This window comes from Phyllostomus hastatus, unplaced genomic scaffold (assembly GCF_019186645.2).
Source record: "Phyllostomus hastatus isolate PE091 unplaced genomic scaffold, TTU_PhHast_1.1 phas_scaffold_78, whole genome shotgun sequence".
NCBI classification, from domain to species: Eukaryota; Metazoa; Chordata; class Mammalia; order Chiroptera; family Phyllostomidae; genus Phyllostomus; species Phyllostomus hastatus.
The window spans coordinates 85,332,853-85,357,317 of record NW_025334041.1 but is presented as its reverse complement, the minus strand read 5'-3'; the positions used below and the strand labels follow the sequence as shown (position 1 = coordinate 85,357,317).

At 40.2% G+C, this 24,465-nt stretch overlaps 1 protein-coding gene across 1 annotated transcript in view; it reads left to right on the top strand.

The window, feature by feature from the left end:
• The first annotated feature begins 4,951 nt into the window (after positions 1-4,951).
• TGFA (transforming growth factor alpha) overlaps positions 4,952-24,465 on the top strand; it is a 138,268-nt gene continuing 118,754 nt past the window's right edge. The window contains exon 1 of the mRNA XM_045828470.1: positions 4,952-5,148. The gene's annotated coding sequence lies outside the window, so the exon portion shown is untranslated. The remainder of the gene's footprint in view (positions 5,149-24,465) is intronic.

Here is a 24,465-nt window from a genome sequence, read left to right as displayed (position 1 = left end):
ATTCAATCAGCCCCCTAGGTGTTATGCCAGCGGACCTACCACCAATTTTATCAAGATAATTGAGGTAGATACCTGTAAACTACTTCCCTTTTTCCTACCTGTGAATTTATTCACACATGCCTCCATCTTTACCTCCATCCCTCCAGACTCAGAGAACCAGGTGTCCGGATTTGGGCTCAAAGCCAACCCTTCCTCTATATTCCTCATTGATTGTTTGCCTCTTGCATCTGGGAGCTTTAGTCCACTAATCTACTCCTCTCTTTCCTGTATATTCCAACTCCCCCTCTCTACTGGCTCTTTCCTTTCATCTCATAAGCATGCTGAAGTCTCTCCTACCTTAAAAGAAAGAAATACAAAATCCCACCATATAGCTGCTTTCCCAGCTTCCTCCTTCCCTCTGAAGCCAAGCTTTGAGAAGCAAGTCTGCACTTTTTCTTTCTACTCTCTCCCTCCCCGCTTACTTCTCTGTGTTCAAGCTCCTGCCTTGAAACTATGCAGCAACTGCTCTGGTAAATGTTACCAGGCTTCTGGGAGGTTAAATCAAGAAGCTATATAGTCCTCATCTCTCTGTGGCCTTTCCACAGAATTTGACATATCAATCACTTCTGTCTTAAAAGTTTCCTTCTTGTTACCAAGACAGCCTTCCTCTCCTCCTGCCTCTGATTAATTGCTCCTTTTCAGGGTTCCTTTTTGGCACACTGCTCTTCCCCCTCTGTTCTCACCCTTGTTATCTCCTTCTTTCATGATTTTACTGCAGTGTGTACTTAGGCCATTCAGACAAATAGAACCAACCCTGACCTCCCCCCCCCGTACTTTTCTATCCTAGTGTGTATAACACCTTAATAGGCACCCCCACTTGGATGATTATAGGGGCCTCAAACACAGTGTATCTAAAAACAATCTTTTGCCCTGGCTGGTGTGGATTGAGCTCCAGCCTGTGAACCGAAGGGTTGCCAGTTCGATTCCCAGTCAGAACAATTTTCTGGGTTGCAGGCCAGGTCCTCAGGAGAGGGGTGCATGAGAGGCAACCACACATTGATGTTTCTCTCCCTCTCTACCTTCCCCTCTGCTTAAAAATAAATAAATAAAATCTTTTAAAAAATAAAACCAATCTTCTTTCTCCCCTTTCCCAGACTTGTTCTTCCCATATCCCCAGTCTCATAATATACTCACCATGTTAGAATCCTAAAGCCATAAACCTGACAATTTAGATTTTTTTCCCTTTATTCACCACATTCAAATAATCACAGTCTTGTCAATTTTATCTCCTATCTCTAGAGTGTTTTCTTTCTCACTATCTATCCTACTACTATCTGTTTTTATCTCCACCAATCACTTTTTAATTTATTCAATTCCATTTGGGTCATGTTCATCTATCCCTGTACATTACTCCTAGGACAGTTTGATTAGGACAGATTTAAAAAATCTTACTGTTTGGCTTCCATGTATGACAAGAAGAAAGCTTTTTTTGGCAAAAATTCTGAAAAAGTTGGATATAATAAACAAAATCTTTAAATGAACCTCTATATAAGTTTCACATCTTACACAAAAATTACCTCAAAATTGAATCATGGATATATTTTAAATATAAAATAAAAATTTTTCACACACAGACAAGGAAATCTTTGAGATCTAGGCCCAGGCAGAGAGTTCTTAGACTTGAGCCCAAAGCACAATTCATTAAAGAAAAAATTGATAAATTTGCCTTCACTGAAGTTAAAAATATTTGCTCTGTAAAAGACCCTGTTAAATGGGTGAAAAGACAAGCTATGGACTAGGAGAAAACATTTTCAAACCACATATCTGACAAAGGACTATTATCTAGAGTATATAAAAAACTCTCAAAACTCAACAGTGGAATAGCAAATAATCCAATTAGAAAATGGTCAAGAACAACAGTATGGTCATTACCAGAAGGGAAAGGGGGCTTGGGGAGGTTGAAGAAAGCAAAGGTGTTGAATATATGATGACGGAAGGGTGTTAAGCACACAATGCAATATGCAGGTGATATTATAGAATTGAACACTTAAAACTTATATAATGCTATTAACCAATGTCACCCCAATAAATTTCATAAAAAAAGAAAAAGGTCAAAAGACATGGAGAACCATTTTATTGAAGAGGATGTATAGATGGTAGATAAGAGCATGAGAAGTTGTTCAATATCACTAGCCATTTGGGAAATGCAAATTCAAACCACAATGAGATGTCACCATATGCTTCTCAGAATGGCTAGAATAAAAAAAAAAAAGTAACACCACAAAACGCTGACAAGGATGCAGAGAAAATTAACACATTGCTGATGGGAATAGAAAATGGTATAGCTACTTTGGGACAGTGTTTGGAAGTTTCTTTAAAAATTAAACATTCAACTGTCATCTGACCCAGCAGTTATACTCACAGGTATTTATTCCAGAGAAATGATGAATTTCGTTCACACAAAAACTTGTACATGAGTATTTATAGCTGCTTTATTTGTAATAGCCAAAACCTGGAAACAACCCAGTTGTCTTTCAAAGGGTGAATGGTTAAACAAACTGCCGTACATACTTACCATGGAATACTACTGCTCCTGTCTGAACATCTGGGTCCCCTGAAAATTTATGTTAAAATCCTAACCCTCAGAGGTGATGGAGATTAGTAGGTGGGGCCTTTAAAGGGTACTGAAATAATGAGAGTGAAACCCCATAAATGAGCTTAGTACCTTTAAAAAAAGAGGCCCAGCCCTGGCTGGTGTAGCTCAGTGGATTGAGCGAGGGCTGCGAATCAAAGCGTCGCAGGTTCGATTCCCAGTCAGGGTACATGCCTGGGTTGCAGGCCATGACCCCCAGCAACTGCACATTGATGTTTCTCTCTCTCTCTCTCTCTCTCTCTCTCTTTCTCCCTCCCTTCCCTTTCTACAAATAAATAAATAAAATCTTAAAAAAAAAGAGGCCCCAGAGAGATCCCTAGTCCTAGTCCCTTCTGCCATGTGAGGGCCCAGGGAGAAGGCACTGATGTGGACAAGGAAGTGGGGCTTCACAGGAACACGACCATGCCAGCATCCCGGCCTTGGACTTCCGGACTCCAGAACAGTGAGAAATAAATTTCTGTTGTTTATAAGCTATGCAGTCTGTGGTATTTTGTTGAAGCAACACAAATGAACTGAGACAATTACTCAACAATACAAAAGGAATTATTAATACAGAAACATGCACCAACCTGAATGAATCTTCAAAGTATTACGCTAAGTAGAAAAATAATTTTTAAAAGTTACATACTATAGGATTCTATTTATTTAATAGTCTTGAAGTGGCACAATTATGGAAATAGAGAACATGCTAAAAACAGGCTAAGGAGGGGGCTATGAAAGGGAAACATGAAGGATCCTTGTGCTGATGAGAATGTTCTATATCTAGACCATGTCAATGACAATATCATGGAGGGGACATTGCGCAAGACGTTTGCACAATATCATGGAGTGGACATTTGGCAAGATGGTACAATTGGGGGAAGTGGGTAAAGGGGATCTTTCTGCATTTTTTCTTATAACTGCATGGGAATCTACAATTATTTCAAAATAAAAGGGTTAATTGAAAAACAATTGCAGGGAAAAAATGTCTCTTCTTCTCTAAGTCACTTCAAGGAAGATGGTTTTGATTTGTTGATCAGAGGAGTGGATGTGATGAAATGCTAAGGAAATGTAATAACACAACAGAGGGAGAGAGGGAAGGAAAGAAAAAGAGGCCAAAAAAAAGCTAGAAAGGGATGGAGGAGCAGGGAAAAGGAAGAAAAACGGGAGATATTTAGATTTAGAGCACTTGACATAAGGAATTGATGAGACACCAAAGTCTGGGCACAAGAAGAATTGTGTGGAGAGGGTTTTAGAGATATTTATATATGATGTATTATATAATCTTCTCTCTCAGGTTTAGAAGAAAATGTAGTAAAGACCTGTACTACTTATCAATCTTTTTTTTTATGGTGAGGTTTGTATTTATTTGGGTGTGACACCATGACAATGGTATGCAAGGTGGCCTGGAATGTTCAAGTCATATTTGGTGGTTTTGTCTTGTTTTCACTCTTTAAGTAAATTACCTCCCTCGAGCTGTGATGAGGATGAGCTTTCACGATGTCCATGCAGTTTTTATACTTATAGTGCAAGGGAGTGAAGGTTGGCCCAAGAGGGAAGTTGGACAGTTGGCCTTGGGAAGTCTCCTTCAGAAAGAAAGAAATGGTGGGGACTATTCTGAAGCCAGGATCAGAACCATGGAGGGGTATGGAATTTTAGGGCCCAGATGTGTGAAATGTTTACATAACCACACTTATGTGGCTTTATGTAAACTAGGCTGAGAGAAACTAAGGAAGTCTATCAGAAGGTACAGGCTTGGAATTAGTGTTAGCTCATACTGGGCATTAGTATTAAGTATATAAATATGCAATTTCTGCAGATATTGGGATATTTCATGGATGAGGAAGTCAATAGCAGACATGACTGGACATGTTTGGAAGCCTTTCTGGCTGCTGGGGAGCAGAAGGTCATAGAGGGACCCGTGATCAAGCAGACCACCTGCTATCCCCCACGTGTTCAGTCTGTGGTCAGACACTCCTCCAAACATGGCAGGCATGGCAGACCTGGAGGCTGGAAGTAGAGGAGGTTAAGAGGGTGTGCAAGGCCCAGCCCTAATAATTAGCTGTGAGCACAAAGCCACAGAGACCAGCACTGTGGCAGAATGCCCACCAGCCCCAGAAATGCTCCACAGCAGAGTGGAGACGTGCTGGAATTCAGAGTTCACGGCTGCCTGTCAAGGGGAAGGGAAGTTGGGAACAGGGCATGTGGTCAGCACCTAAGGACTTCTGCTGCAGTTCATTCCAGGGCACAGCTGAGCGCTGTTCGGAAAGGCAAGAACAGCTGGCTCAGACAACGGAGGAACAATTAATGGTCAAATTTAAGAACTAACTTAAATTTCCCCAGGGAGCCTGGTTTCTTGCTGTTGGGGAATCTAATTCAGAAGGTGTAAGAAAATCAGCTCCCCTCAGGGAATCTGGATGGAGTTAACCACGGGGTTGGAGCCGGAAGCGGAAGTGGGACTCGGACCTGAGCCCAGAGATGATACACAGTGATGCACGTGTGACTCAGCCTACTGAGGTCAAGCCCTGACAAGACAGGTTTGTTGGGTGGGGATGACAGTGGTAGATTGCTTTCTTAAGAAAATACAGGGAAGAAAAAGATTTAGAGGGTAGTGGACAAGAGCAGGCATTTGAGCACTTGCTGGGAGGAGAAAGAGGTTCTAGGGAACATTTTTAGGAAGTATTGCAGTGTTTTCATGCTGTGTAATGAACATCCTCCTTTCTGTTCTCAATTAGCCACCAGCAAATGCTTATCAAATTAGTTTATTGAGAAGGCCCAGCTCACTGGGGTATAGACATAAGGGTTTTTATTTTTTTTTCAGTAACTGCTCTCCAGCTATGTCACACTCCCCTTTCCACAGCTTGTCAAGACTCCAGAAATTTTAAAATATCACTTTAAATCATTGAAACAGTCTTGTTCCAGTACTGACAATTCCAGAGCATGCTAAAGTTGTAGCCCCAGCAACTCAGAGTTGGGAAGTGAGCTGGGAGGGCTGGAGAATGGAGCCCATCTCTAGAGTACATTCTGACCTTTTGCATTCTGAGCCTAGGCCCTGACGGGAAACAGGGAAGAGGTCCTTCTTGTGTTCCCTCTGTGGGTGTGGGTGTTGCTGCTTTTTTAGGTAATACTGATGGGAGGGTCGGGCGCCCAAATGCTGTCCTCTCTTGTGCCTCTAAGGCCTTACTCATGCAAGTTCCCAGATGATTCTCTCCTAAGAAATGTGCAGGGGATCCCCTTCCCCAAAAGACTGCTCTAGCCCAACCACCTTCTCTGGTGTCTACTAACCTGTGGGAGATTTTTCTAAGACAAATGGTAGGGGTGCTGCTGTCCTGCAGGCACCTGTCTAGCAGTTCTGCCATCTCTCTGTCACCCCTTTCTCTTTCTCCATGCTCCATCAGGATTAGAGGCCCTATAGGTCCAAAGACACAACAGAATTCAAAGAGAAGGAAAAGGCCCCACCTTGGTAGAGGTGGGGATGATTCACATGCTCTCAGGTACCCTCCTCTCTCAAGAGGTGATCTGGAGGCTCACCAGCCTCGGCTGCCCTGGCTCTGCCCTGTAGTTCATGGCCTGCTAACAACAGAGGGCTTCAATTTCCTGCACACCGTGGGGTTCCACATTTCTGGGTCTGTGTGGCTTCCTCTCCACTGGACATCTGGAAAATGCTCCTCTTTTAAAAGAAGGTCAGTCCTTAGTCCTCTACCTCTTTGATAGGCTAAGTATCTATTTCCTCTGCTCCAATCCCACCCTGGGAACATACATGTTTCTAGCATGTGTCTCATGATAGTAAAACGACACCTTTAAGTATCTAACTCTCCCACACCAGACTATACATTCCCTGAAGATAGAAACTTGCTTTTTGCTTTTCATATGTTATGCCTACAATGGCTTCTGATTCGTGAAGACAGTCTATAGTGCTTATTGATCAGACTAACGAAAGAAGGGAAAAGGACTAGACCACGCATCTTTCACATGAGGGGTATGTGCAATAGACGCTTCAGTTTGGGGTGCCAGCCTCTGACACCTTTCTACATTCAGGGCATGGGAGGTGAGGCCAGCCCTTGTCCACTGAAGTTAAAGCCAAATACTATCTTGCTGGACCTTGGTGAGGAGGGCCCAGGTGGGTGGCTTAAGTTCAGCTACAAGGAAGACCTACCCAGGATTTAAGCTAGAGTAAGGGAAGTCAACATGAGGAGGCCTGCTCCCTGGGGCCTGGTGGCAACAGCAGGACACTAAACTGGCTTGTCCTGTGTGTGATCTGGGCCTAGGTTCCTGGTCTCCTACCCCCTTCCCCTGCTTCACTTGCCAGGCCTCCCACCAATTCTATAATCTACCAAATATCCTTCCAAAAAAATTAGCAGAGGGCTTCCCTTATCTACCAACAGAGCCCTGACTAGTACCCTTGTCAATAGATGCTAATTTATCCTTGACTTTGAAAAAGATACAGGCATATGTATGTATATATGTATAAATATAAATGTATATTTAACTTAAAATTATGTATAATCTAAATGTATATTCCTTTATGTATATTTAATTTAAAGTTAGTCAGTAGTAGAATAAAATAGGATCTAAAACTTACAAGTTACAAAACAAAAGAGCAAATAAAAGTTGATTAGTATACCAAAAGATCGGAAAAGGATAGCAGAAGTACAAGTTAGCATAAAATTAAAAAGTTAGAGCAATACTACCTGTTATCATAATAAATGTGACTGGACTATACTCCCCATTTAAAACAGAAGGGCTCCCAGGATTCAAAAGGATAAATTCAGCCCTCTTAGTGTGTGGTTAATTCTTGGATTGGCACTCCTAACTTCCATTCCATCCTCTTTCAATTTGGACAGGTTGAAAACTAAAAATTACCTTTTTCAAAGGCCTGCAAAATAAAGGTGCTGTGTGTAAATTAGGTTGGGCCAGTAAGATGCACTTGAGGAAGGTGCACTCGAGGAAGATGACTACCTTGGTAGGTGGAGGTGAGGTAGAGGCCACTGTCCTGCCACCGGTTGGTGGGAAACAAGTTTGAACAGACAGTGCTATCTGCGGCAGCCAGAGCTGTATTCCTGAGTCTGGTCGCCAACTAGCAAAGGTGAGCAGTGGCTCTGCTGGCAGCAGGAACACTAGCTTCCTGACCCCCATGCAGTAACTTGGAATCAATAATCCAGTGAAGGCCCCCATCCCCGCTCCTCCAGCCACCCCTAACACATCACTAAGCACCGAAATCCCTGCACTAAATCTCTTTCCATCTGAAAAACATACAGTGATTTCTATTTCCTCCACAAAAATCTGAGTAATGTACACTGTTCACAAAAGGCAGGCCTAAAATAAAGTGACCCATAGAGCTCTTTTTCAAAAGGATGACGAAGACATAGTACATTAATGAAAGCAAAGCAAAAACTAAAGTAGGAATGACAATATTAATATCAAACAAAGAGTTCAAGAAAAAATACGGAATATTATTTCAATGCAAGATGCAAATCACAAAGAAGATATAAGCCTTGAATGTTTATATTCTGCATAAAATATCACCTAAATGTTAAAAATTAAAATCTTAGAAATCAAAAAGTAATTAAGAGAATTGTAATCTTATTGGTAACTTTTATCATTTCTTTTATACACTTTGATGAATTAAGTATACATAGGAATTATTAATATAATCAATAAGCTTTTCAAGATTTATAGTCTGCAAGTACCTAATTAATATTCCTTGAAAATAGCCACAGGGCATTTATAAACTAAGTTAATATATTAGATCATAAAAGAAACTTCCATACATTCCTAGATGTAAACTCTCTTTGACCATACTCCAGCAAAGCAAAGAATTACTAAGAAAAATATTAAATAGTAAGATCCCAAAACCAGGAAATTAAGCAATATTCTTCTAAATAACGCCCCTGTCAGAAAGGAAATGAAACATGTAATTAAATGGTGTTGAATGTAACAACAATAACAATACTAGGTTTCGAAACTTCTGGCATGTGACAAAGCTATACTCAGAAAAAAGATCATATTCTAAAATGAGATTATTGTTATTTTTACAAAGGGATGATGAAAATAAATGAATTAAGTATTCATCTTATGAAGGAAAGTTTAAAAAATTATTTTGTTTGTTTGTTTGTTTACTATGTGATTAGAGAAGGTGGTTTCACCTCTTTATTCGCCTGCTTCTATCCAACAGCCTTCATGGTTTGTATGTTATTTTTTCCAGCTTTACTGAGGTATAATTGACAAATAAAAATTGTACATATTTAAGTTATAAATTTGATGTTTTGATATATGTATACATTGTAAAATAATCACCATAATCAAGCTAATTAACATATCCATCAGCTTACATAGTTCCTATTCTCTGTGTGTGTGTGGTGAGAACACAAGACATACCCGTTTAGTACATTTCAGGTATACAATATGTTGTTATTAATTATAGTCACCATGTTGTACACTAAATCTCCAGGGCTCATTCGTCCTGCATAACTCAAACTTTATACCCTTTGACCATCGCCCCCCAGACCCTTGCCCCCCAGCTCCTAGTAACCACCATTCTACTCTCTGCTTCTGTTACAGAACAGACAAGGGGGGCCTGGGACAATATACTATTATTGAAAGAAGGCCCCGGGGCCGTTATGTCCGCTGCCAGAGGAAAGACGTCTCTCAATGCCAGAGATTTGTGAAAAGGAAAGGAAATGTTTATTTAATGCTATACAAACTTAAAGTAGTGACCTAATGTCTTTATCAAAAAATCCCAAAGTCCCTTAAAACACCCACAAACACAGTCACAGTCCTTCCTTCCTTCCCCCTTTGCCCAGTCCAGAGTACCGTATCTTAGGAAAGGAAATAGAAGTCCATGGCTCAGACAGTCCTCTGGTTCTTAGTTAGTCCTCCATCTCGACTGGGAGACCTCCCCGGGTTCCCGGCACCCTCGGCTGAGTCGCCAGGATCTCTGCTAAAACCAGGTGGTGGTTCCCCATTCTAAAGCTGCGGGGGTCTCCACTCTGTCAAGGCCACATGGTTCTCTCTCCTAAAGCAGCACAGTTCTCCTCCTCAGGGCTGTGCATGGCTCTCCTTCTCAGGGCAGCATGGTTCTCTTTCCTAAAGCACCACGGTTCTCTCCCTCAATGGCTGAGGTCCTCCCTATTCTGCTAAAGCCGCATGGTTCTCTCCTCCTCAGGGCTGCACATGGCTCTCCTTCTCAGGGCTGCGCATGGCTCTCCTTCCTAAGGCAGCATGGTTTGCCTCCTCAGGGCTGCACATGGTTCTCTCTCTCAGGGCTGCGCATGGCTCTCCTTCTCAGGGCTGCGCATGGTTCTCTACCTCTCAATGGCTGCCAAGTCTCTCTGGGATGCAGGAGTCTCCACTCCGTCAAAGCCGCGTGGTTCTCTCTCAATGGCCGCCAAGTCTGGGTTTTAAATCCCCGTGGCCAATCTTCCTTTGCAGCCTCATTTCCGACTCCTCCCACACTCGGCTTCACATGCCAGAACTCATATCCTTCCAGCTTTACTGGGCTGCCATCATGAGTCTGGGCAGGCGTGGCCCCATGTCCTGGAGCCAGTCTTCTCCGAGCTCCCACGCAGGCGCTGTAGCTTGGGGGATCTGCCCCCAGTCATGTCTTGGTGGGGGAGTTACTTCCATTCCCCTGGCTCAGGGCATGGCCACAGCTATTTAACATATCCATGCAACCAGCCAAAGGCTATAGATATGTTAAATGACCATGCCAGAGGGTAGCTGCAAGGCTGTTGCTATGCAAAACACATCTCAATGGCCCTGCTCCATTTGTCCCTTCCCTCAACCCACACCCTGGGTGGGGGGTTGGAGACATCTTAAATCTCCTGGACACCTTAAGTTCTGGACCCCATTTCAAATGCCCATTTGGGGTCCCCCCTCTTGGCTGCACCCTGTAACTCTTCTATGAATCTGACTATTTTAGTCTCAGAAGAAATGTGGGCTTTTTCTAATGTAAAATAAATGTAAAGTAAAGCTGTTAAAAGTTATTAATATAATGAAAGCAGAAATTAATTTATTTAAAAACAGAAAAGTATTATTAATACCTCAATCCAATCTGGTTTCTGTAAAATAAACAACAACAATAAATTAAAGAACATTCTAAAAGTCAAGAAAAAGAAAAAGAAAGAAAAAAAATGCTAGTCTATTTGAGGATCCTGAAAAGGGATCTTTCAAGTTACCAAAAAGAACTCAATATGAAGAAAAAAGTCTGATTACACTGCTAACCCTTAAAGAAATTTTAGAAGTGTAGAAGAAAACATCTAGTCACAGTGTCAGGTGGTGCATCGGTAACTCCTCTCAGGCATCACCTGGAACCCCCTGGCTCAGGTCCTCCCTCAGTGCAGGATGTCAGTAAGGCCTACCTGCTTGGCCAGGGTACAAGGTAGTTCATGTCCTTCCGGGCAAGCCCCACCAAGGGGAGTGGAGAGCCAGGGGATATATGCTTCCCCATCCCCCACCCCACTAGGAGCCAGGCCCTGAGCTGCAAGTTGTAAAGCTTCTCCGATTGTCCATTGGGTGTGAGCACCCTGTAGTGATCAGTTAACTGGTAAACACAACCTTGTTTGGACTCTCCTTTCCGCTTCACTTTCCTGTCCTTCCCTCATTCCTGTCCCAACTCCTAGATCTACACTCCCAAATGAACAACCATACACGAATGAACCTTGGTCTTAGGCTCTCTCTCTCTCTCTCTTTTTTTTTTTCCCAATTGGCCTTTGACTTTATTTTTAATCTGAAAATCTTAGTTTTTACATTGGAGTATTTAATTCATTTAAGTTTACAGCCATTACTAATATATTTGTGATTCTATCAATTTAATAATTGTCCCACCATTTTTTTTATTTTGGGTTTTTAAAATAATTAATTTTTTAAAGAACAGTTTTTAAAGAATAGTCACTGCAAAATTGAAAGGAAGGTACAGAGATTTCCGATATACTCCTTGCATACCTGGGATAAATCCCACTTGGTCATGGTTATAGTGCTCTAATGCTTTGTTGGATTCAATTTGCTAATATTTTCTTGAGGACTTTTCCATCTATGTCCATGAGAGATGCTTCCTTTCCTTGTAATGTTTTTGTCAGGTGTTAGTGTTATGGTAATGCTAGCCTTATAGAGTGAGTTAGGAAGTATTCCCTATGCTTTTATCCTCAGAGAGATTGTAGAGAATTGGTATTATTTCTTCTTTAAATATTTGGTATAATTCATCAGTAATCCATCTGGGCTTCATGCTTTCTATTTTGGAAGGTTATTAATTATTGATTCAATTTATTTACTAGCTATATAACTATTCATATCATCTACTTCTTCTTGTGTGAGATTTGGAAGATTGCTGTCTTTCAAGGAATTGGTTCATTTCATCTAGATTATCAATTTGTTGGCATGGAGTTGTTCATAGTGTTTCTTTATGGCCTTTCTAACTAAATCCATGGAATCTGTAGTGATGTCTCCTCTTTTACTTCTGATATTAGTAATTTTTGCCCTCGCATTTTTTTTAGTTAAACTGGTTAGGGGTTTATTGATTATATTGACTTTTTTCAAAGAATCAGCTTTTGGTTTTATTGATTTTCTCTGTGATTTTCTGTTTTCAACTTCACTAGTTTCTGCTGTAATCCTTATTTCTTTTCTTCTGCTAACTTTGGATTTAATTTGCTCTTCCTTTTCCAGTTTCCTCAGCTAGGAGCTTAACTTACTGATTTTAGATCTTTCTTTTCTAACATTGCTTTCAATGATAAAAATTTCCATGTAAATACTACTTTTGCTACATCCCACAATTTTTGATAAACTGTGTTTTCATTTTCATTTCATTCAAAATATTTTTTAATTTCTCCTGAGATTTCTTCCCTGACCCATGTGTTATTCAGAAGCATGTTGTTCAACCTCCTCATACTTTGGGACTTTCTAGTTATCTTTCTGTTATTGATTTCTAGTTTAATTTGATTTTGGCCTTAGAGCAGAAGTGATATGATTTCTATACTTTTAAATTTATTTAGGTGTGTTTTATAGTCCATAATGTGGTCTGTCTTGGTGAATGACCAATGTGAGCTTGAGAAGAAAGCATATTCTTGTTGGATGAGGTAGTCTATAGATGTCAATTATACCCAGTTGGTGGAAAGTGTTGTTGAATTCAATTATATCCTTACTAATTGCCTGCCTGCTGGATCTGTCCATTTTTGATACAGGAGTGTTGAAGTCTCCAACTATGATAGTGGATCCATCTATTTCTTTTTTCAATTCTGGGTTCTGATTTTAGAAGAACCCAAGCTAAGACAATTGGCACTAGGAGTGGTAATAGAAAGTAGATTCTCAGGGTGGGACTTATAGATGGGCCATTCACAGGTCATATGGCCATCAGGTCCCCAGAGCTGGTTGTAAGTAGGTGGTAAAAACTTCTAACGTGCATTGACATCACAATTACTAAAATTTTTACCTGTGGTTGACTGGGATGAATACAGTGGAGGTGATATATTGGATTAGGAATAAGGGTGGCACTTGAACTATTGAAGGCAATTGTAATTATAAGTATTTTGAAGTGGTCTAGCTTTTGTTAACTGCATTTGAAATCTTGAAAAAAGGAAAATTATGGAATCAGGAAAGCCATCTCTCAATACAGAAAACACGTGTGAAAGCCAGATTGCTTCTATAGAAGCCTTTAGTGAGATCCCGTCGTCTTCCCAGCAGCTATAGAGCACACTGTGTACAAAATCAGGCCAGAATCTAATTGTAAACATAACAGCATAGGAAAGGTGACAGCATGCATCCAGAATAAGCATCACATGTTAGAATCAGGGCCCTGATACAGAAAGAATGAACCTGTCAGACACAGAATGGGGGCATTTGGATGTATAACTCGAAGAATTTTGAAACTCTAGAATTCCCCTGGATAGTCTCCATTGGGAGAAGCAGCCACCTTCTGCTTACCACAGAGAGCATCCAAGGTCTGGAGACCTGGAAAGACCTTACCTGAAGCCAATACCTTGCAATATGGACCCTCTTTAGAGTTATATATCGGCTGACAACCATGATCATGTGTCAGACAGCCAGAGGATGGGACTGTGGCTCTTACCCCAAGAGGAATTGCAGAGCCTGACTCATAGGTACTGGCAGGGACCAGGGAGCACACCTGGAAGTAGACTTTGAAGATATTAGACCTGGGGATGCAAAATATAAGGATGAATAGGGAAAACACATTGATACAGGTATTCACCAATGATCTCGGATATAATATTCTGAAAGGACACAATCAAACAATTTACTAGAGACTTATTTCAACCCTTTAAAAAAATAATTAAGAAAAAATTTTTAACTGTTCCAGAGAATATAAACTGTAAAAGATTTTTGAAGTATAAAATAAAACTCAATTTATAAAATAAAGCTAATATGTCCTTGAAGGCAAAAATGATAATAAAATTACAGACCAATTTATTTCATCAACACAAAGAGAAAAATCCCTAAGTAAAATATTAGAAAATATTTTGAATAGTATATATTTTTTTAAATATGCCACACCATGTCCAGATAAGGGTTTATTCTAGTCCTGGTAGGACAATAGAAAAAACAATATGTCCAGAGGGAAGATCTATTCCTGTGTGATGTAATAACACTAAACTCTGTCTTCAGAATGAATCTGTCACCTTTTGGAATAAATTGTTTTTCTGCTGTCTATGACAAGGATACTTGAACTAATAAGAGAGTGGTTAGTTGTGATGTTCTAAAACATATATTTAAAAGTCTAGGGTTTTACTATATATAAGCAATAATTAGTTCAAAATATCTGATGGAAAAAAGGTTCCCAATGATAGAATTAGAGAAATTGTGACTCTATTTAAGAATAAACTTCATATAAAATAAGCAGCTATTGGCCCAACTAGACAAAACCAGTTAAATAAAGGATACAATTTTCAATAATTGGTCAAATGGCTAACCATTTGGGGAAAAAATGTTACTTTGCATAATAAATCATCATCATCACCAGATAAATTAAAGATGTGAATGTAAAAAGTGAAATTATAAAAGCCCTGAAGGAAAATAAATAAATAGTCTATATATATGAGTATTTCTTTTGGGCAGGGAAGTACTTTCTAAGAATGATACCAAACATAGAAATTATAGAACTAGATCATTAAATTTTGACAATATAAAAATGTATCCTATAAAATAAGATGAATAGGCAAACAATCGTGTGGGGGGAAATATTTGTGACTTATACAGGATGCAAAGACTTGATATTGTATACACACACACACACACACACACACACTCTTACAATCAATAGAAACAAGATGAATAATACATCAGAAAAACGAACAAGGAGTATGAGCATACAATTCACAAAAGAAGAAATGCAAACAACTACTGATGCTAAAAAAATGGTCAAGGTCCATAATAACCAGCAAAATACAAATTAAAAAAAAATGAGATGCTATCGTGTACCTATCAATTTGATAAATACAATTTAGTAATGATTGTAATAGATAGAATTAAAGAACACATGGGGAGGTGACTATGCTCATGGCCTGTTGGTTTGAGTATAACAGGCACAAATTCTTTGAAGAACAATTTGGAAATAAATATCAAAAACCTGAATAATGTTTACAAATTTTTGAACCAGAAATTCTATATCTAGAGCCCATGTCTAGGGCATTTATATTAAGAATGTATACTTTGACTTCAAAAAAAGAAGACTTTGCCCTCAAAAATTATATTGTCAATGCAAAAACAATTAGAAGCAATCTAAAAGTACAACAATAGGGAATGGATTAACTATATCAATATATATTGTATAATACAATCCTATGCAACCATGAAAATAATGTTTTAGAAGCATACTTAGTGGCTTGGAAATACTGCATTATATTGTTAAATAGAAACTGGTTTAGTAAACAACATGTACCAGCTTTTTATTTTTGTAAAATAATATAAGAAGATATATGTTAATAATAGTTATCACCAGCTTATGGAATTCCCATTTAATTTATATTATCTCTCATTGCTTTCTGCCTTTTCTAATTTCTTACAGGCAACATAGCACTTTTATAATCTAAAAAAACCATAAATGCTAAAAACAAACAAACATAAAAACACTAGTTCACATCCCAGAGGTGGCCAAAATTCTCTGTGTTGGGGTTGTGTGCTGCCCAGGACAAAAATGGCAATAGGAAATTGAAATGAAGTTATTATTCTTGCATTAATTACTATTATTATGGAGGTACAATTGCAGTCTGTCAGTTGCCCAGTTCCTGTTATTATGTGAGTATAAGTCTTCAGGGAGTCTTTGTGCCCCTCTGGCCTCTTTCATCAGCAAATCTCTAAGCAGCAGACAAACATCCCCTTCCGGGTGGATTAGAAATGGGGCAGAGACCATCTGGCTTTCAGATGGACAGACCCAGTTTCGGAAAGAAAGGGAGATTTCCCATCCCAACAGTGGATTCGCTGGACATCATCTCAGGAAGCATCTGTCACCAAGCACACTGATGTGTTCCTGCTACCCTGTCCTGGTAGAGCGCCTATGCTCTACCCCTTTCTTATTGGGCCTTTCTAACAGTCAGCAGGCCCCTCCTGATATCAAGGCAAAATCTGTGTCCCTCGAATGCCACTCACTGGCCTTGGTGAGAGGAATGGGATTTTTTTTGAGTTGTTCTGATACAGCTCTGGTTCTGCTGGAGTCACTTCCAAGTGGACGAATAGGAGCTATCAATCACTCTTTGCATCATAATAGTTCTCTGTGATCTGCCTTTTCATATTTGTTTTTTTTTTTAATTTAACAGCTTCATTGTGGTAAAATTCACATACTGTAAGTGTGTAATTCAATGATTTTTAGTAAACTTACAAAGTTGTGCAACCATTATCACAATCTAATTTTAGAACTTTCCCATCACCCCTCCCCCTAAAATCCTGTGTGCACATGTAGTCACTCCCCATCCCTCCACTCTCCCCTTCCTACCTGCCCCTGGGTTTCTCTTTTATACAGGAGTCTACAGCTGGGCTGTCTCTTGATCATCTTTGAGGCTAGCATTACCTCTATACTTTCCTTTTTTAAAACCATTTATCACACTGTTTCTAGCTCCTTCCAGCTCATTTCTTTGGAATCCAGGCTAACCCAGAGTGTGAAGAGAGTTGAAGGTCAAGGAGATAACACGCCCACGCTATGCCTGACTGCTACTGAGCAAGGTCAATCTGCACCCCCACACTGTGCAAATGTCTTTTAAACAAGGTGGGCAACATGCTCCTGATTGAGCATTTGATGTGATTTAGTCGAGTTTCCCACGGATCATTAAAGCCTAGGAGAGAGTGTGACCCTGATCTACCTTTGAAATTGCAGATAGTTGTTCTTTTTTTTTTTTAAAGAAGCCTTTGCTTCTCACTCACCTGAATGAGATGTGAGGACAATGTTAGCCTCACATCACACTGAACTGTGAGGGGTGCTAAGTGTGAAAATTGAAGGCCAAGAAAAGCCTTTCAAAGCCCATGTCCAGGGCATTTGGGGATGTGGTGGAGGCAGGGAGAATTTTGTGAGGATGCAGCAATTTGGGTGGGTCCTAAAATGGAGATGTGTGACATAGTCAGTGCTTGCTTTTCCCCAAAGTCTTCCAGGGAATGAGGCTGGTGTCCTGTTTGTTGAATGCATAAAGTAAGACAGGAGCCGCCGAAGGAAGGACTCCGTCCTGAGGAGTTACTTGTACCCTAGCTCTCTAACCAGGCACAGAAGTCTTAAACTGTGGAAATACAGCTGCAGTATACTACACTGGTCATATCTTTCTAATTAATTCTGCCACACCACCCCCAACTTTCATGTTAATGTCATCAAACTAATCCCTTAATCAGCTACCCACTTTAGTCCACCCCCACAAATGACTTTTGGTTATGTTTTTAAATTCTTATTCTACAAATAAGCCTGAAGCCATTACATTTAAACTAAACCAAGACATTTAAAGTCTCTTACCCTCTTAACTTGTTGAAAACTCTTACCCCCAAATTACCATTACCCAACCTATTTCTCAGAAAATGCTTCACCCCTCTCCAAATCTGAAATTACTATTTCTGGGAGTGGAGTGGAGGTAAGTGATGAGGAAAGACTCCAAAATGTAGAAATAAAGCCCAAGAAAAGGCTTAAGATTCCTCTGGGGTTTACATCTGAACCAAGTGTCACCAGCCTCAAACCACCTTCCCTTCCTGTCTCTCTCTCCCCCTCCCTTTCTTTCCTTTCTTTCCTTTCTTTTCCTCCCTCTTTTCCTCCCTCCCTTCCTCCCCTCCTTCCTCCCCTCCTTCCTTCCTTCCTTCCTTCCTTCCTTTCTTCCTTCCTTCCTTTCCTCCCTCTCTTTTTCTCTCTCTCATCTTAGCTGCTCAATGACATTTTTTTTTACAAAAATAAAGAGGTTTCTAAAAGGATGGAGAAACAGGAAATGATAGATCTAAAATTCTCAGGAAAACATGTGACACCAAACCTGATTTCCAAACAAAGTGTGTGAATGTTCAGCCTCACCCTCCTCTGTCCCCTGCACTGCCCCCACCCTGCCCCCCACCCCAACCACTGTGGAGCATCCCTCACAGGCATCTCTCTTTCCCAAAGAGAAGAGAAAACCACTGCACACTCCTAATGTGAAACTACAGATTCTGATTTTTTTAAATGCTCAGAAAAGTAAAAATAAAGACAATTTTACTAGTCCCCTGAGGGATTTTTAAGCCACTAGACTCTTACTTCCAGTTCTTAGCCAGCAGGGCCATTACTACTGGGTGCCCTCATGCACGTGCCCACATACCACACACACATGCACATGTGACAGCACCTACACACACACTCTTCATGCAGGTGTGTGAGAATGAAGCGTGGGGACTTTCGGTTTTCAGCTGTGCACGTAGGTAGCTTGGAAGTAGCCACTGCATCCTAATAAGTAAAAAGCTGAACAGATGGAAAAATCACCAACTCTTCTCGGATCTCATATGAGAGGGGAGGACACAGGGCAGCCTGCTGCCCCCAAAATTGGAGAGACAGACAGGCAATACAGGGAGCCCTCGCTTCCTGAGTAGATTCCTCAGCCAAAACACCACAAGAACCAGTGCCAGCAGAGCCTGAACTGTTGTTGACAGATTGCTGGAGGCTCAGGGTAGACAATTCTGAGAGTTAAAAATCTCCCAGGGGGCCCAGTCATGAAAGGGGTGCACAATTTTGGAGATTTACCTCCTCCAGGCATACAACCATGTTCCTAGAGTAAATATTGGCGAAAAACGCCCTCATGCTTCCGGCAGGGGAACATGACCATTTTTCAAATTGTGAGAGCACTCTGTTCTTCTTAGCAAGACCTGTCATCAAGGAGAACAAGTTAATTGGTGGGGTGTAATCAGAGTCAAACTAACCTGGGGGGAGGGAAGTACTCAGTTCCAGTCAGCTCCAGACGTCCTCTCACACCTACAGTTAGAGAAGGAAATTTAAAACACTTGTGAAGTTCACAGTCCAGAGGGACAGGCTCACTAGAAAGTTGAGACCTAATGATAGGACAATAGAAGGCCTCTTCTCCCTCTGTGCTTCACCACCATGTTATCAAAGGCCTGTTTACAGTGGCTCCTTTTATTCAATACGTCATGTCTGGCTATCAGAAAAATTACAAGGCATAGTAAAAGGCTAAAGCACAGTTCAAAAAGGCAGAGGAAACATCAGAACCAGACATGGCAGGGGTGTTGGAATTATCAGACTGAGAAATTAATACAACTGCAGGGAACCAACGTTTTGCCATCCTAAAGCTGCCTTTCTGGGATATTGACTTTAAGCTGTTTATTAAGAATCAGAAGACTCAGAATGAACCTTTAACCCTCCCCTCTTTCCTGCCCAAGAGATGCAGACAGAGAAACCTGGTTCATAGACGTGCCTCATTCTCTATATGACACCATAGCCGACTTAAAAAAATAAAACCACTTAGGACATCCCAGGATTTCCAATGTCAGGCTTGGGGCTACCCTTTCCAAAGACATACCTAGAGATGCACCTAAATTCTTGCTCTCTGTCTTCTAGCTTGGAATTTACAGATTCTCCTCTTCATCAAGAACTCTACATCCAGCGCTGCTGAATCAGCTTGCTCATAGGAAGGAGAATTATGAGTATTAAGTTTCCCATTGGACTGCTGTGTTTGGGTGATGTATGGAGATAAAAGTATTTACACATTTTAAACATTTGTTTAAAGTTTGGCAGAAGACAACTTTATTATTTGTTCATATACATGCATATATTACAGTAAGCATGTATACATGCTTAGAAATATGTACATATACATATATATACCCACATATATATACTTTCTTCATTGGCAGAGAAGCAGATACAAACAGTAGGACAAGTGTTTTCAAGCTGCACATTAAGACATAGATCACCTTTATTGCAGCTGAATTAAGTGACATTAGTTTTGAAACATCAGAATGCGGGGGCAGGAGGATGTGGGAGGGAATTTATCACTGGACTTACTGGACTGAACAAGTTTCCTGGGCCCCACTGATGTGTCTCAGGGCATCTCTAAGCATCAGCTCCCAAAGTGAAGTGACTTTATGCATTTTAATTATCAACTACTTTTTTTTCCCTCTCAATACCAGTTAGACTGACACTTTAATGTGGAACTATTCCCTGTTAGAGATTCTAATACTTCACCCTTTCTGTTGTGGGGGTCAAAGCAAGATTCTGTTGTTTTTATTCAGTTGCCCTTTGTGTGCTAGCAAGCACACTACTGCTACAGCATTACCTAAGTTGTGGCATCAAGGTACCCACAGTTGAAATACTTTTATGTTGGCAATCACCAAGGCACGAGTATCTATAACCCCAAGCAGGACTGTGGAACTGATAGGAAACAGTGCAGCGCTGTGTGGACTCCATGTGATGGTGGAAGCCAGATTATTTTTACAACTATTCCAACTGAACAAAGACAGCCACAATTCTAGAAGAGCTTGTGGGGTTTGTGATAGCTTGCTAATAGCTGTCTGGGAAATAGTTAAGCTAGAGTGACAGCAAGGGTATGGTTCATCTGTTTAAAATACCTTTTTATTTCTCCCAGAAATCCTGCGTCTGGTAGCAATTATAACCTCCAGGGCCCTACTAGTCACTTCTTCATCATCTAGCCCCACATGTGCCCATCCAAATGTACAGAAGATGTAAGAAAGTTGCAGACAATGAGTTAGGTGTTTGACTTCAGGCATTCACTTTTAAAGACTGCACAGAATTCTAAATGCCAAAAAGTTGACAAGGGTAAGTAGTATTGTGCAGATACATCTTGTCGTGAGGCCACACCAAGAAGGATAAGACCACAGACATCTTGGTTGGGTTATATATACCCAACAAATGAAGCCAACACATTAACAATAGAGGAGATTGAAAAAGGCTTCTTCATGTACTCCAGGTGGCCATTCATGAGGAGGGGTTGACAAGTTTGCTTGTTTAAAACATCAGGACACACGTAAGTCCGCTGCCACCAGAAATGAAACAAAAGAGAGTACTAAGGTGTATTCATAGACCAGTCAGAACAGGACAGAACACACTGAAGCTCTTAGAAAGTAGACAAATTCAATTCATACTCTACTAGAAATAAAACCAACAGACTATGGATTTCAAGAGGTCTGGTCAAAAATGACAGGATATAAAGAAGAAATAAGAACAACCAGTGACTATATTGAAGAAATGGTCAACTTCACCATCAAACAAAAAAAAAAGCAAATTAAAAGTTGACAGAAGTGAAAAAGAGTGAAAAGATTGCAGAGTGCTGGTAGAATATAGAAACTGGTTATTTATAATTTTCAGGTGACAGCACAGCCTCTGTGGCTACCAAATTGTTGTTGGGGTCATTCTTAATTACAAGCTGCTGTTGTGTTCAGAAAACACTAGCATTGCCCTTGGTACCCAAAACAGGCTTTAGAAGCCAGAGATGGCAAGACAGACTGGAGATACCCACAGGCATACCATCATAACCACCACAGACTGCTGGAGGTCCTCCGACCTTTACCTTGACCTTCATGCTTTTTCTTAAAAGGGAAAAAGTCTCAGAAAGGCACAGAAACAATTCTAGAATAGATGAATAATATAAAAAATTTTTCAGTTTTTTTATTTGATGGTCCCAGTGTTATTGCAAAGACCTATAACATCTATGGTGATTTCCCAGAATGCACTGGTCTGGAGGATATGTTTTAGCTTCAGCTGCATCACTCTGACTTAACTCACTGATAACCATTAGTTACAAACTGGATTCCGATGTGTTCCTATATCACATTTCAATGTTGTACTGAGCAAGCAGGCAGTTCCTCTGGATTCTGAGGTTGACACAGTTGTGGTCTGAAGCACAGGTGGAGCCCCAGATGGGTGCAATCTGTTGTTTACAGCTGTGTGATTGAAACTAAACCACCAGATCTAAAATCTTTGATTACAGCAGTGATAATTTATATTTTCCTGCTTGTTTTCTGTATGCTTAGGACAGAATCCTAGCTAATGAAGGAGATCTTTTTATTTCATGAAGGTTCAATTTTATACCTCCAGTTTAGACTAGTATATTTAGCTATCTACATGACATCCTTGCTTAGAAATCTAATATTAAACTTATTTTGTTCAAAACAGGCCCCCCCACCCCCAAAAAATAGCTTGTTCTAATTCCTAAACAACTAGAACAATACCTGGTACGTAATCATCACTGTCTTCTCCATGTTAGTAAATGGCATTTCCAAACTCCCAGTTTGCTCAGGCCAAAAATCTTTCTCAGACACTCATCAGCTGATCCCTCTCATGAAAATTTCTCCAAAATTTAAGCCCTTCTCACCAACTCCACAAGATCACCCTATTCTAAGTAATCATTTTCTCCTGCCAGCACCATTGCAAGAGCTTTCTACCTGACCTCCCTGTGTATACTTTCGCATCCTACATTTTGTTCACAACACTGCAGCCAGAGTGAACCTTTTCAGATATAAATCAGGCATGTCACTCCTCTGCCTAAAATCTTAAGTGGCTCCCATCATCTCACTCAAATAATGGCAAGGTCCTTACAATGGCCTACAGAGCCCTATACAGCCTCCCCCCACCCCATACATCTCTACTCCTCCCACTGCTTCCCTTTCCTCTTCTGCTATTCCCCCATAGAAGGCAGGCATGATCTTGCCTCAGGGCCTTTGCACTTACTTTCCCTTAACCCGGACCACTCTTTCCCACATATCAGCAAGGCTTACTTCTTCACCTTCTTTAGATCTTTGTTCAGTGTCGTCTCTTAGTGGAATCTTTGCTGACCACCCTTTATTTTTTTTAAGATTTTACTTATTGATTTTTAGAGAGAGGAGAAAGGAGGGAGAAACAGAGGGAGAGAAACATCAATGTGTGATTGCCCCTCCCAGGCCCCCTACTGGGGACCTGGCCCGCAACCTAGGCATGTGCCTGGACTGAGAATCAAACCAGCAACCCTTTGGTTTGCAGCCTGCACTCAATTCACTGAGCCACATGAGCCAAGGCTGACCATCATTTTAAAAATAGCTATTCACCTTCCTTGTTTCCCCTCTCCCTTCCCTGTTTTATCTTTCTCCATAGTATTTTTCACTATCATATATTTACTTCACCACTAAAATGTAAGTCACATGAGGGTAAGAATTTTTGTCTTTTTCCCTGCTGTGTACTAAGCAGCTAGAACAATGTCATGTACATAAGAGAATGATTAAACTTTAATATTTTCTCCATAGTAGTATATCAAATTGAGTGTAATCACCCTCTTTGAGTGATATCAGCATGCTTTCCAATAATCAGAGTTTTATCATGAATTTATGTCTAATTTTATCAAGTTTCTTTCTTCATCTATTGAAATTTGCTTCTCTATTTTGTTAATACATGAATTATGTTGATTTTTACAACATTAACCAAACTTACATTCCTGGAATAAATCTCATTTTGTCATGATGTATAATCTTCTAAAACATTTTCCAGGTTCTATTTACTGATTTTATTTAAAACTCTTTAATCTATTTTTGTGATAGATATTGATACAATTATCAATAGTACCGCCTTTCACTCTAAATGGAATAAATTCAATGATCACTGTAATAAATACTACGTTTTCTTGCATTTCACAGAATTTTTAATCTTCCTAAAATTTCCTCCTGGTTCTATAGTAGATTGTTTGAAAGAATCTTCAAAATCATGTCCCCTTCTCCTTGTTCTGTATTTTACATATGCCCAGTTTTCAGGTATGAACAATAGGATTTTTTTCTTATCTTGAGCTAAGATGAAATCTTTCCAGATTAGATGTCAGCCATCAGTCAGTGTAAGTGTGTTACCCTTGGCCACACTGTCAGTCCACCGTGGCCAAGCATCTTTTCAGATTCAGACTACAAGTTAATATGTATGCCTGGTGTCCAGGAGCATTTTCAGTTTCTAGGTGTGCACTTAACATGGCTCCATGCAATCAAGGTAGCACATCCTTCCACCTGGTTGTCTCTTCCTCTGAACCATTAAGTCACCTGCAAAACTGCAATTGATAGTGCACACTGCTTATTAAAGATCTTCCTGTCCCCACCCTGCCTGTGGTGTTTCACCTGTAAAGATTGCATCCCCCCAGGGTATAGTACAAAATTGCGGGTTCTCCTTCCTCCCACCCCTCCCCATATATATACACTTCCTGACCAGTTATTTCCTGGGAGGTGCTACTTTCAAATAGATACAGTATTAGCATCCTCTAAAAGCAGCACTGCCTTAACAATACTGTATTGCATGTTTGAAATTCACTAAAAGAATACATTTTAAAAGTTCTCATCATGAGAAAAAAACTTGTAAGCTGACAATGTTAATCAAACTTAAAATCTATTTTATTGCTGTGATCATTTTGCAAGGTATGCAAATATCAAATCCTTGTGTTTTATACCTG